Source organism: Catharus ustulatus, chromosome 4 (assembly GCF_009819885.2).
Source record: "Catharus ustulatus isolate bCatUst1 chromosome 4, bCatUst1.pri.v2, whole genome shotgun sequence".
Lineage (NCBI taxonomy): Eukaryota > Metazoa > Chordata > Aves > Passeriformes > Turdidae > Catharus > Catharus ustulatus.
The window spans coordinates 22,456,086-22,469,168 of record NC_046224.1 but is presented as its reverse complement, the minus strand read 5'-3'; the positions used below and the strand labels follow the sequence as shown (position 1 = coordinate 22,469,168).

At 44.8% G+C, this 13,083-nt stretch overlaps 1 protein-coding gene across 2 annotated transcripts in view; it reads right to left on the bottom strand.

The window, feature by feature from the left end:
- Positions 1 to 13,083, bottom strand: part of TCF20 (transcription factor 20) — a 132,246-nt gene that overhangs the window by 110,268 nt on the left and 8,895 nt on the right. For both annotated transcript variants that reach the window (XM_033057691.2, XM_033057686.2), the window contains exon 2: positions 10,250 to 10,360. The gene's annotated coding sequence lies outside the window, so the exon portion shown is untranslated. The remainder of the gene's footprint in view (positions 1 to 10,249; positions 10,361 to 13,083) is intronic.

Below are 13,083 nucleotides of genomic sequence, written 5' to 3'. Positions count from 1 at the left end.
GGCCATTTTCTTTACCTCACCCATATTGACCATCCAGCAATGAAAGCTTTTTCTAGACTGAAAGACTATGAGAATCCATGGGCCTAGAATATGGCATCTCCTGAACAGTGAGAAACTGAATGTTGTATTGTTAAAAGGGAATGGGATTTTACTCAACTCACAACAAATTCTGGATGGACTTCACTGATTTTGCTGCTGTCTATACCAAGACATCTATTTATTGAGTTGTTTTAAGCTGCAGAAAGGCAAAATTCTCTTACCTACAATTAAAGTATTAGAGCTCACAGAAACATCCATTATACCTCAGTAGCAGTTCACTAAGGCCTCCAAAAAAAAAATTAAAAAACAGAGTACACGTTACTCTTTATTGCAGCCTTAGGTATATCAGGCTTGATGACAGCACCATTTTTTAAATCCATTGTGATGGGGTAAATGGGGGAGATAAACTGGTACAAGCCTAGTTCAGAGAAACATTTCCTTTGGGTCAACTGTAAAACTAATCTAGACCTAACACTAGAAAGCACAGTCAAGGAGAGAAACAAAATTCTTCCAAGTTTTTTAATAAGCATACCATCAGTAGAAGAGGTTTGAGTAAAAATAATATGTGAGTGTACTAGCCCACTGTTATTGTTGGCTACTCAAGCAAAGTAGGACTTCAACAAATCAGAATTTACAGAGCTGGGAGCCTGGTGGGTCCCTGGTTTTTATTTCATGCCAATTCACATTCACTCATGCTCCTAGGTAAGTGATTATGCTGTCAGCAACTTCAGCCCACCTGGAAAAGTGGGTAAGAAAGCAGTGGACACTTATCAAAAGCTAGGTCTTGCCTGCAGAGGGGCACACAGGAGAGGCAAGCTGAGGCACTTTAAGAAGACAGGTAAAATGACATAAAATACCCGTATGGACATATTTACACAGAATGCAAATGTATCCCTGATTTGCCTGCTTTACTACTAAACCCATTTTTACTAAATCAGCTGAAAGTTAATTTCAATCTAAATAAGGGTTTGGTCAGATCAGCCAAGCAATTGGGTCAGGGCAGACTAACAAGTTGTTGTCCTTTCAGACAGATATCAGTAACTCACCATATGTGCTTCTAGTCTTCTGCAACACAAAGAAACTTACAATATCCTCAGAGAAATCTCCCACAAACTGTTTTTGTGAGACTTAAAAATCAGAGGGGCCAGTTTGGCAGGGAGTCAGAAATCTGGTACATTGGCAGGGGCAGGCTACAAAGGATATCCCAAGAGTTGCCAGTCTAGCACTGTTTCTTGGCTCCAAAATTAAATCAACATCAAATTCTTAATTTTCCCCCCGAAACAGAGCTTTGACCCTGTAGGGATGCTGCCTCGGGAACACCCAGAGAAGGTGCCACCAAGAAGAGGCATATCTGCTGTGGGACGCTTTCCAGCCACACAGAAAGAAGAAGCCAGGCAAAAGCTGTTGCCAATTCACACACACTACTCCAGGACTGGGCAGTGACTCAAGAAAATTATTTCCTGACATCCTCCCAGCAGTGACCACAGCCATGCACCTGCCTCAAGAGATGCTAGCGTGCCTTTATGGCTTTGACAAGAGATGCCTCACATGCATTGGATCCCTTACTTGGAGAAGGGCCCGCCAAGCCACCAGGGCTCAACACTGGGTGGACAGATCTCCCGTAAGTGGACACTGGGAGATGAACTTGTTGCTGAATACAGGGGAAATCCAGAGCTGGCACAGTAGCTGTTTCTTGAGGAACAACAAGCTGCTGGCAGCAGGGAAAACCCTAGTTTGGTGTCTACCTGATTTTCAGTCGTTCCTGCCCTAGGGTTACATCACCCTTGACTGGGATTTTGAGAGAATGAGAACACAAGGACAGAGAGATGTCACTGCTCCCCCAGCCCTCCTGCACCAGGAGTTGGCTGGGTGTGGACTCAATCCATTGTACCTGACCATAACAAAACCCTTCCAGACAACCTGCCAACATGTCACGGTGCCATCCTCTCCTGGCAGCTCCATCTCATCAGCACACACTAAGTGCCAGGGCTCCTTGCTGTTTGCTCTCTCCACCTCTCGCCAGGGCTACGCAGCATTAATGTTTCACTGGCAGCTCTCGCTCTCCTCAAAGCCCCATCAAGCACATCTCTGCTCTGACCTACCGCCCCAGGCTCCCGGCTCCTGACCGCCAGAACCCACAGCTGCCCCAGCCTGGCTGCCCCTCAACCCCAGCAGCGCTCTGCATGCCTTCGGAACAGGAAAGCAGCAAAACCCCTCGTCGCCCCGGGAAGCCGGCTCAGACCACCAGCCTCATCCTGCCTGCAGCTTAACTGGCATATTAAGGCTGGCAGGGGAAAATGCCCAGCACCCGCCCTGCATCCCCGCCAGCCCCCTCCCTTTTCCAGCTTGTCACCATAGTATAAACCCTTTTGTTTCTCAAAAATATTTCTCTGCAGAAATACAGCAATTATTTCAGAAAAATCTCTCCCCTCACCACTGGTAGAAATACCATAGTCTGAGACAGTAGCTCTCTTGATGATTGCAGACAGTGGAATATTCCAGAAAAAAAGAGGAAGATTTGGGGAGGGGGAGGGGAGGAGGTATCTGGGATCCAATCTTTCTCTCCCTGCCAATCCCCTCCATCTCTAGCAGATTTCATTTTTATCAACAGGATTTCTGTGGAATTTTTACTCAATCCTCCCTCTCCCCCATTTCAACTCCCAGCTAAGCTCAAAGGTACACAAGAATAACGTGCTGCCACCCTTTTCTCGCAGGCTGGACAAATAAGTCTTCAGCTAGCCACATGGAAGCCATTAAAAATATATTAACATACCCAGCAGGGTCTGTCACTTTTTCTTTTCCTCCTCCCCCCCCCTTCTTAAACACAGAGAAGGAAGAAATCTTGCCACAGTAACAAGAGGTTTTCATCAAGTCTCATTACCTCAAGCACAGCCGCGCACCACAGCCCCCACAGAGAACAGCCTTCGGTTCCTGCTGTCATTAAAGGAACAAAGATCTTAAACAAAAATTAAACCCTGGACAGCATGAAGTTGGGAGCACGTGAAGGGATCAGGCAGGGAAGGGTATGAGAAAGCCAAGGGGAAGAGCAGGAGCAGAGCCACCATAGGGCTCCACTCCAGCAGCTCGGGAGGGATGGGGCAGGTTAAATGTGCCCCACAGCGAAGGACAGAGGGAAGCACTTTCAACATTTCGAGCCAGCATCAAGATATGCTGCATTTCCCACACTTAGTGACACAGCAACATCCTGGAACATTAATAAGGCTCAGAGTGAAACCAAACCAGCAATCATGATAAAAAAGCACAATGCTTTGTTGCAATTTATGATGTTCCATGAAAGGATGATTTGGCATGCTTCGACACATGTCCATTCTTACTCCAGGGGGTCCTCACCCCTTCCAAACACTATCGTGTCCCACGCATCCTGGAGTGGCTGTACAGCACATCTTAACCTGCAGCAGCTGCTCTAAGCCTGAAGCAGGTGGCCGCTGATGTTTAATAGCTCGAGAGGAGGGTTTGAAGGGCAGAGGCAACAACTCTACATTTAAACAAGGGATTTCTATACCAGGGGGTTGTTAGTCAAAGGGCTATCAAGTCAAAGTGCTCTTAAACTGTAGTTTTTGAAGTATTTCATTGAGCAAATCGCTGGGTTAAGCAGCTTTCCTCTCCACCTTGGCTACTTTAATCCAGATCAATTCCCTGATCCAGTTCAATGTGCAGCAGCACGTTCAGCTGCACTGGCACAGCTGAACAAGTAGTTCAGAAGCAGCAGCAGGAGCTGCTGAAAACAACCCTCATAAAACTACACCCTTGGATTCAACAGGCATGACACTTAGCCCCCGGGGAGCAAGACACTGCATGGAAATCCCATGAAAACAAAAGGAAGAGGCATGCTTCATACATGGTTATCAGGGAAGAGCTGAGCTGAGTCAAAGAGGACACAAAACTAACCAAAACTCTGATGACAATGTGGCCATGTTTTATGCACCTCTAGACAAGACAGAAGTTTTATTTCTGCCATAGGAATGGAGAAAAGCAAAAGGCTCTCCCTTGTCAAGTGGGCAGTACAGTCAGGAAAGGCAGGGCTTGCGTAAGAACCTACAATGGCAAAGCACCAATGAAAGGTGGACAAAGACCTCTGAGGATCAAGGAGGACAGAAACCCACAGCTGGTGAGGAGTAAGAACTGTGTGGGGATACCAGAGAAATAACTCTCTGGCAGAGCAGTGAGGAGCAGAAGGGAGCCAGGACATGAACTGGAGGACGCAGAGGCAGGATGAGGATATAGAGGGTCCATGTTGGGCACAGAGGAGGGGATCAGGAAAAACAGTAAGAAAGCTACTTCACATCTCTGGTATCACAACCATTCTGGTTGTGAACAGTTTAATGGGTCATTGTCCAAGCAGTTCATATACCCTCTGATTCTGGAGTAATTACATCCAATCTTTTAAAAGACATCACATAACAATGTCTACCAAAATTATAGAAGCAGATAGGAGTAGAAATGGACTAGAAAATAGTGTCAATTTCAGAATGATACCATTTGTCTCTGCAGCACAGAAACACGCTCATCTCATCTTGGAAAGGAAATGCAAGAAAGTGAGGAGGTTCAGAAAAAAGAGAAGAGACGTGAAAAGTATCAAACGATTCCATGAAGTCCACACGTGCAAAACAACAGTCATGTGCTGTGGAGTGAAGTCTTCTAAAGGCTTTATGCTATAGTGCATACCAGGGCTGTGACACTGGGTGCATGCTGCTCTCCCCAGGAAACCTGTCCATCTGCTCACAGCCAGCCACCACAACCTGGCCTAACTGCCACCAGCCTTGGAAGAGTCACTCCTTGAGGAGCTAGCAAGGCAGACTCCTCACCCACACCTGCCAAATTGGATACACTGCATACAGAATCCACATTGCTGAGCCTCATGGCTGGTATTTCCACAGCCTCGCAGACGAACAGCTTGGCTGGGTTGCTCTTCCTTGCTGCTTCAACATAGACAGCTCAAACTCCGTCATGTAAAAGAAATCCAAAGCCCTGCTTCAAACTGATTGCAGGAATATACTGGAGTCTTACCCACACTTTCAGATTTGACAGCAACACAATTAGGTCATGGGACAGCTGTGCTGTAACAGATTCCTTGGACTTGGCTCTATCCAAGGTAGAGACACACACAAATGCTTCTTCAGTGTTATCTCCTTACTTACCAGCAGCCTGGATTCTTGAAAATGGACTCAGATGATGAGTCCATCTCAGATCACAAGTCAGGCGCTTGATGTGGGCTCCCAGATCTCAACTTCTGCAACAGCCTCCAACAGCAGGGTGAAGGACAGTGGAGTATGAGCCAAGGTACAGCTGCCTACAGCTGAAACAGGCCTACAATAAATGCCAGAGAGGAAGGAACAGCAGGCTCTAGGCAGCACATGCAAGGAAGGCACTGGTACTCATGCAGGCTAAGGTAATCCTAGGGACCAGCAATCTGACACCCATGGTTAAAGCCCAATCATGAAATGGTTACTGACAGAAAAGTCTGTTAGGCTGTGGAAGAGGCACCCACAGGAAGAATCCTCATCCCACTTCTCTGTAAGGAGTGATGGGACAGGCAGTAGGGAATCAAGCCCTAAGACTGGTGAGATTGTCTGATAGACAAAGTCTTATAAGATGCCTCAGGAGTAACACAAACTTAAGAAATTTCCTCCGCCCCTCCTGCAAAACATCTCCTCCCCAGTTTTGCCAACACTGCAGTTTGCAAGGCAGCACCATGGACTAGATGACTGTAGCCTGGGTCATTTCATGTATTTGGAGGAATGGGGCTTCTAACCCACAGCAGGTTACTAATGTATGTTACAGCACAATTCTGCCAAGGACTGCACCCCCAAAACCAGTGGGATGATGGTGGCACAGCACAGGAATGAGGTGAGGAAATAAGAATTTCTTAGGCCGTGCTACAGACACTTTTATATTAACTCTATGTGCATGAATTAATGCAAAGAAAGGCAGTGGAGGATGCAACTAGGACAGAGGGTGTTTACTAAACTATGATTGAATATGGTCAGATTTGTGTAATAAGATACGGTCTAACATATATACAGAGATTATCTTCATTTACAGCGATGTCCCTGTTGATAATATATACAGTATCAAGTAAGTTTCTGACACACTAGACTGGCACTTAAGTGTAACTTAAGTGTTTGAGGTCTGAAAGACTGTCTCAGTTTATACTTTATTTAACATTTAATTGTACCCTTTACTTCCTTTTTTTCTATTTTTTTTTTGAATGTGAAAGAATCAGCTTGGTTTTGAACTGTACAGATTGATAGGAATGTTTACTTTGCCATATTTAAAGCTAGCAGATGCCCATCTCCTACTTGGTTTGGGGTTTTGTTGTAGATGTTATGGTTTTTGAGCGGTTTTGGGCTTTTTTTTGTTTGGGGATGTGGGGAAAAGAGGTGTTAAGGGTTCAAAAATTAGCGTTTCACAAAGTTCAAAATTAATGTCTCAACTTGTAACACACTTCTCCTCTCCCACGACACTGGTTGCAGAAGCTACCCACGGCTGACACCACTCATGAAGCTCCATATGGTTCTGCTTCTCCTCACTTTTCCTCAGCCTAACAAACTTTGGCACTGCTCAGATTTTCCTGGTCCTGAGGAAACAGGAGAGATTCCAGCAATTCCAGTTTCTCCTTCCCTTGCTTTTACAAAGTTCCCATGGTGCTGTCTGTGAAAAACCTACTGTAATGGCAAAGCATGAAGGCAAACTTGTGTGAACATCATTGGCAGTGTAGAGTTTTTCATACTGCATTCAATATTGGTAACAATTATTTACACTGCATTAGAGATGAAGGACTTCAGTAAGATCAGGGCACCTCAAGCTCAGCACAACTTACACATTCAGCAACAAATGTCTGTGCCTGACTAACAGGTTAGCAAAGTTTTTTAAGGTAGAAAGGCTTCAAAACAGATCATCACTTTAAAGCACCCATGAGTTGACAACAGTTTGTACAATTATCATGAGCCACTCCAAAAAGCTTCCAGTACACCTGGGAAATGACCATGTACACAGTAAGTACCCTGTATGCACCATTACTCAGCAAATGCTTTTTGCAACTCCCTTCTATGCTCAGTCATGAAGGATATAGATCATTACAGCCTCCAGCTATAGAGCTTTAGCTCAGAGAGTAGCAGCTCACACTTTTAGCTCTGGAGATCCCCAGTTCAATCTGCTGTGTGTCAGCCAAGAGGGCAGCTGTCATATAATTACAGCCACAACTTTGCATGTGAAAAAGTAAGGAGAGCGAACAGAGATCTTATTATAGAATTCTAGTTGCAACCTGCTGAACAGCTCCCTATTTAAAGTAACTTCTTGTAAAGAAGAAGGAGAGGGGGCCAAAAGAAAAAAAAAAAAAGGAAAAAGAGGAAAGAGAATCTTCCAACTCAGCTTCCCAATTCTCTGCTTTGCAGAACAAACCAGTGCTACTTTTGCAGTCTTTTGTTACAAATGCATATGTACACTAGATGAAGCACACAAGTGCAAAGCCAGGAGTAAGGCTCCTGGCTTATCTGTCCAAAAAAGAGAAAAAGGAAAAAAAATTCTCATTGCTGCAACTGAGGCATCTGAAGTCCAACAAGGCATCATAATTTCTTCCTGAACTATAACCATCCCACAGTAGTCAACTCACTCAATTATGCAATTTAAGTATTAAAATTTAAGATCAAATCTTAAGTCAGTTACATCCTCTTTTCTTCAAGGTGTACATAAAAGCTCTTAGGAAGGTTTAACAGAACAGAAAATCCTTGAAAAGAGTACATTTGAAATACAAAGGTACAAAGCACGATGAAAAATTCATTCTCAAATTAAAAGTTCTTTTACTGAGTGCAACATAAAACAACAAGACCATGTTTCTTCATATCCATTCATATTTCTGCAGATCCTTCTGCACACAGAGTTATTTTTGCACCAAACTTTCTTCTAAGCCAAACCAGTCAAAAACTAAATTTGAAACAATGTAATCCAGTTTTAAAGAAACATCAGTTTTCCTCCAAAAACAATTCTAGAACTCTATTTCCAGCTTAAGATACAGATTCTTTGCAGAACATTCTTTTCTCCTCGACTGTTCCATCCATCCATCCATCCATCCATCCATCCATCCATCCATCCATCCATCCATCCATCCATCCATCCATCCCCCAGCAGTACAAAACCTGTGGGTCTCCCACTGCCTGAGATGAATCAATGATTTTGGACCATGAGTAACAAACGGGAGCTAACGCTCCAACTTCCTGCAAACTACTTACCTGCTTGCTGAATGCCACTTAAGTGGACCAATCTGACCCAAACTGTTCAGTACCTGCCTGCAAAAACACAAGCTTGCTGAAATACCTCAACTAGTTCATGCATTCTACACCAGTGGCCTTCCAAAGCTCCCTGAAACACGCTGCCATGCTTTCAACAAGCTTTGAAGAAGCACCTGGTCTCCAGCCAAGCTGGAATGTGTTCAGGTGATTGCTAATGTCAAGCACAAACCTGCAACAGTAAACTCCAGAAAAGAATTCAGCAATACTTTGCATTTAAACCAGTTGAGTTCTTTGGTGACATCCTCTCAACAGCCTTATTTCTGAAGACCCATTTTCATTTGGCTCAGTCTTCTGCTTCTCCCTTCAAGCAAGGAAACACACAAACTAGCTGACCATCTCCCTCCCTTCAGAAGAGAGTAAGGGAGAGAATCAAGGACACGAAGCCCAGTTTTGAAGAAGTTACATGCATCTTCAGCAGCACAGATGCATTTGGGGTTGATTATGAATATCCAGCAAAACCCTGGCTGGGATCATCCCACAGGAGGAACCCATAAAAAATTCACCTTCCACTCACTTCCTGCAACCAAGGAAAGCTCACAAACATCTGAGCCACACTTGTCCAACAAAAGCAGTACAACCCTATGCAGAGATGACTGAAATGAAACACCATTATGCTATTTTCTGGTATTCTGTGAATTCAGCACTGCTAAAAGATTCCAGATAGACATGCTCTGAAGACCCAAATCCTCTGCCTACCTTGAGAACACATGCAGAGGGAAGAGCAGCAAAACTTACACATACTTTTCTCATCTCTTCCAGCCTGCCAAGGCTGAAATGACTGACAAAGGTCCAAAATGAGGAACACACATAAATTATTAACATTGCACTAGTAGTCTCACTGTTGCTGTAACAGACTGAAGACTTTACAGAGGCAGGCTCTGCAGGGAAATACTACTTTACTTCAAAATCATTCATTCAGGAAACTTACAGAGGAGAAAAGAATCACTCTACATCACACTCTGTCAAACCCCTCAGCTTTAAGACTCTTCATTTTTCAAACAAAAGCAATTTTAACAAGAACAGGAAATTGATGTGAAGCATAAGAAGCTTCAGATTTCAAGTGAGCAACACTGGAACAACATTACTTCCGGACACAAATCCCAACACACAGATCTTCTCATGCCTGACCTGGAAAGTCCATCCCACATCCGAGAGCCAGGTAAGTGTTCTGCTTCTGCAGCCTCTCTGCTGCAACAGCCAAGTGGCATACCAGTGAGAAGATAATGGGGAACCATGCTCTACCAATTGGAAGGGAGCCAAAAAGCCACTTCAGTTTGTTTCTTGGGTTGCAACCTGTGCTTTATACCCCTGCAAGGCTCCAGATTCACATTCCCACCAAGCTTTTATTTCATTCCAGGTCTCATGCAGCACCTGCTGCCACAGTAACCACATGACCACAGGCAGTACACACAGAGATGCAGCCTCCTACTGACATATTCACCTCCTTTCCTCTGTTGCAGGGGGAGCAGTTTATGCAGGGGTATTTGTCTGTTTTACATTAATTTCAAGAACTAGGACAAATGATGTGAACTTTGACATTTCTGAAAAAAAATCAAATTATTTTTGTCTTTGTAAGCAATCAGAATAGATTTACTTTTCATTTAAAACACTAAATTTCCCTCCCAAAATATCTGAAGTAGTTACTGAAATGTTTTCTTTACCAAAGCCTGCAAAGCCTCAACATTATTAATAACATTTTGAATATAAAGAGGCACAACTTTGCTCCATACCAACAAAAAAAAAACCAAAAAAAACCCCAAAAAACAACAGTCAAGTTTTCACACAATGAAGCAATTAATTTTTAAACTAGTACTTTCTATTAAAAGACTCATATTTAAAAATGCGAAAAGGTTTCCAGTAACTCTTGACAGTGATGGGGACAAAGAAAAAACAGACCCTACCCCCAGCTGGATGGCATTCCTCTCTTTGGGTGCAATGTGGTAACATTTGATTGATGCATCTGATCCATTCCAATACTCCAGGTGTTGTTTTAACCATCAATGGGTAGAATCCTATTAATTTTCAGGGAGAAAAAAAAGAAAAACAGAAAAACAGAGTAGAATATTGATAAAGGACACAGAGCACCTCATGTTTGTCTAGCAGATCCAGTTGATTTAGCTAGATCCACAATAATCAACAGATTGAAGACTGAGTTAATGACAGACATTCACATCTAGCAGCATAAGCCCCTTTCTCCCTTTCACCCTCTTTCTGCCATCTCAGCTCAACCCAGTGTCTCAACACAACCTGGAACATTAGTCCCGTACCAAAGGAAATTAAATAGGAAGAAGGAAAGGAGTGAGAAGAGATAAACCAGGGTAAACAGGGATAGCATGAACAGCCATTGGCATGCAACCAAGAGCCTGCATAGGCCCTTGCTACAGCAGAAAACAGGAGATCAAGCACGTACGAGGAGACAGCGGGAGAACAGATGTGAGAAGAAGGTTCAAGCGTCCGTGGGCTCAGGGGGTAAGAAATGGCAGCAGAGCACAGCAGTGAGCCCCAGCACACACACAGAGCTCAGCCTTTAGCAGCAGCACCAGGTGACCTGCTGGCTTGATGTCTGCCGTGATAGGCGTTTTCAGCACATCAATACTGATATTGTACGGTACGAGCAATGTCACGTGAACGTTCCACATCAACTAAGGCTTCCCAGTCTGCCCATAAATTTATCTGGCTATCAGCCAAATCCAGATCCACCAATACTAACCACTTTTGCTCCAAAATAAGCCTCCACTTACAGTCTTACAACAAACAGCCACTGCTGTTTAATTTAAGCACTGATGAGAACTTTAAGCCCTAAGAACCCACAAACATAAGAGGTGGCACAATTCTAAAGGAATTTACCCATTCCAGAAGCAGAGTATCTGACCCTTCCAGCTGGCCAGTTGACACACCAGACCAGTCCACATCCTATTCAGTCGAACTTGGAGTCTGGTACCTGGCTGAATGGTCAGCAGGACATCAGGAAAATACTCCTGGTATAGCTGACCAGTTGGCCTGTTTGGGAACACAAGCTGTACAAAGGTCTTTGGACACCCTGTTGTTCCTTGGTTGTTCTTTGTATCTGTTCTGTATTCCCAAGTCTAAGGAGGATTACCAGCACAGAAGCACTGAGTGAGGAGAAGTAGGAAAGGCAAGAGCAGACAGATGTACTGCAAAGGGAAGGAAGCAGCAGATTGAAGATGGGATTTTACAGTAGGGAAATGTAGAATGTAGAGCAGAATATGGGGGGAACAAGATGTGGCTGGCCACAGAAAAGAGGCAGGCAAAGGCTTGCTACTACAGGGAACAGGAAAGTCCTGTAGCCCCTGGCTGATAAATCAGATATTGCTGCTAAACTCTCACACCAGCCCCTAAAGCCTCTAGCACCGACTGGGGGGCTCAGCAGCAAGCTGGATCTGCCCACCCAACAGCTTCAGGTAGTCACTTAAGGTATGTCAGCTCCAGACCACGAAGTGTCCTGATGGTAAGACCCTGAATTCCATATGACAGGTCATGTGGAACTCACACAATGAGAAGGATAGCTGCTTTGCCCAGCCTTGACAAGGACCACACAGCTGCAGCTCGTGCCTCCCTTAGGCTCCTCAGAGCCAGCGGCTGCATTCCCAGCCAGCCTGCCTTTGTAACCCCCCCGCCCACGAGGAGGGCCTGAACCCTGCACCATCAGCAGTGAAAGCACAAACCTCCACCTCATGCTCTAAATAATTAAACTCTGTGGGAGCATCAACAGACTCATAAAACTCTTACACAGACCAAGCCAGTCATTAATGGGGGTCAAAGATGAGCGCTCTATTTTTTTTTCAGAGTGCTTTGATGCATGGGGAGAGTGGTGAGAGGAGGTCTTCATTACCCTTCTCTGGAACCTGATGAATTTCTCCTTTCCTGGCTATCAACACCTCCTACTTCCACCCGAACCCCATACTGCTGGCAATCATCCGGACAGCCAGAGCCAATTGGAAGGTGTGCTTGGATGACATCTGTGCCAGCTGGTCACCTGCAAGCAGGGAAGCAAGGGGCCTCACTGAGCAAAGCCAGGCTCTACCAGAGGCTCAGCCGGTGCTTATTACGAGGTTTGGGCTTCCCCAGGGCCAGCGCAGTGCTTAAAGTCATGCAAACCACAACCTCATGCACCGTCTCCCCTACAGCAAGGCACGGAGCAGAGCACAAGGCAGTAAAATATGTCAGGATTATTAGCTTGGGCTCAGAGCCAGAGCTGGGAGCTGCCACAAGGGTAGGGAGGCTGCCTGCAGCCCTGCAGGTCAGCAGGAAGGAAGTGGAAGTCCCCTGACAGGCAAGGAGAGGCAGCACGCAGGAAAGGCAAGCCACGGATGAGAAAAGGTCACAGAAACACTAATCTGACCCACCCCTTCTAGCCTTAAAATACACACACACACATATATATGTGTATATATATATATATATATATATATATATACACACACACATACATATGTGAGCTTCTTGCTCCTGTGCTTTCTTCAGACATTTCAAGGACAGCTCTGCTCTTCCCATTCTATCTACATTCCCCTGATCCATACCAGCTTTGGAAATGGTTTTTCAGATTTTCTATCAATGGAAAGAAGAGAAAGCAGGAAATTTTTGGGAAAGGATCACCACAACACGAAAGCACTCCAAGCAGCAGGCACGAGTGTTGGATGCTCTATCGGCAGCTCCAATTCCAGCTTGCCCCAGCCTAGCCTCTGCCTGCTTTCTCTGCTGCATTTGTTTTGTG